Source organism: Lynx canadensis, chromosome E1, assembly GCF_007474595.2.
Source record: "Lynx canadensis isolate LIC74 chromosome E1, mLynCan4.pri.v2, whole genome shotgun sequence".
Lineage (NCBI taxonomy): Eukaryota > Metazoa > Chordata > Mammalia > Carnivora > Felidae > Lynx > Lynx canadensis.
In genome coordinates this window covers 31238964-31240517 of record NC_044316.2, presented here as the reverse complement: position 1 = coordinate 31240517, position 1554 = coordinate 31238964, and the positions used below count along the sequence as shown (strand labels likewise).

General features: G+C 32.8%; 1 pseudogene; it reads right to left on the bottom strand.

Annotated features, from left to right (window-relative positions):
- Positions 1–773: 773 nt before the first annotated feature.
- Positions 774–863, bottom strand: LOC115501935 (annotated as a pseudogene).
- Positions 864–1554: the final 691 nt, after the last annotated feature.

The following is a 1554-nucleotide window of genomic DNA, read 5'->3' as shown; positions in this document are numbered from 1 at the left end:
CGAGTTGGGGAGGGGCAGAGTGAGACGGAGACAGAGAATCTGAAGCAGACTCCGAGCTGTCAGCACAGAGCCCAACTCGAGGCTGGAACTCACAGACCAGGAGATCATGGCCTGAGCCGAAATCAGACGCTCAACCCACTGAGCCACCAAGGCGGCCTTCCTTTCCTTTTTGAGAGATCAATTTCATAATGTCTTCTTCTCTGAAACTTGCCAAATACATAAAAAGCTGCAGGTTTTTTTGGCATTCATGTGTTAAATGTTCTGATTAAAGATTTTCAATTAAGTTTGAACAAAATGCAATCAAAAATTTATTTTTTTAAAGCAGTTTAATACCATCACCATCATAAAACATTTAGTTTGTTTTCTAATGCTATTCATTGAAAATTCAAACATCTCTGACTGATGGTGAGTAACTAAGAGGTAAGCATGCTGAAGAGTTTTTAAAAATTTAATACCATCCTCATTACAAAATAAAGTTGTAATTTATTTATTCTAAGTGGATACATATGACATTATTTTGATATCTACAACTTCCATTTTGACTGGTTAAATAACACATTTTGTTTAGATGCGGTTATAAACTATGCATGCACCACAACCAATTTCAAGTACATTTCTGCTCCAGGGCCTCTTAATTTAATAACATTATTTTTACCACCACACTGTGTGCCAGTAAAATCTGTTTGTTCCTATTTTCTCCACAAAATATTTTAAATGATGACATGTTTAACTTTATACTAGTATTCACAATACTGTCAGATGTCGTAATTTAGAATGATTTTGATCCCATTAATGGGAATTTAAAAATAAGCTATTATTGAATTTATCTACACTTGATCTTAGCCAAAAGGCCGAGAAGCGATATTATTGAATTTATCTAAGTTCGTGTTCTACTTGAAACATTTGTTGACACTGAGGGGAAAAAAAACATTGTTTAATTCTTTGCAAAGTTTTTCCGCTAATGAAGCTATCCTATTAACAACTATCAATTTACTTTTAATGTATTCACAGGAAAAGCTGGAATCAATGACAGAAGAAACTAATTTAGAACTGTCATTTGATCTAAATGAAAAGTCATGCTTCACAGAATAAAATGTAAGTGCTCTTTCTAAAGCTGTAGGTTTCCAATCATTGTTAACAGGGTAGTCTTCTTAAAGTAACTATTAAATTTTGAAGGAGAGGCTGATGCTTCTTTACCATACTTCTGACTCTTGGTTTTCACATGCTCATTAATATTATGATAACCCCCATAAATAATTTTCAACAAAGTCTCATGGAAGTTTCCCATTCATCAATATCTTAAGAAACAGAAATTCATATTTAATCTCTTTTAAATATACTTTTTTTTGCTTTGGCACATTGCAGCCAACAATTAGAAAAAAATGTTTAACGCATAATGAAAAAAATAAATTGTTGTAGAGTTATCATGGAGTAAATGACAAAAATCACTGTAGCAACACATTCCAACAATTATTTTCCATACATATTTCACATATATCTAACTTTTAATTTTTGCAGGTTTCCCAGTGTGTGCAACTAGTGGCCAGATGCTTT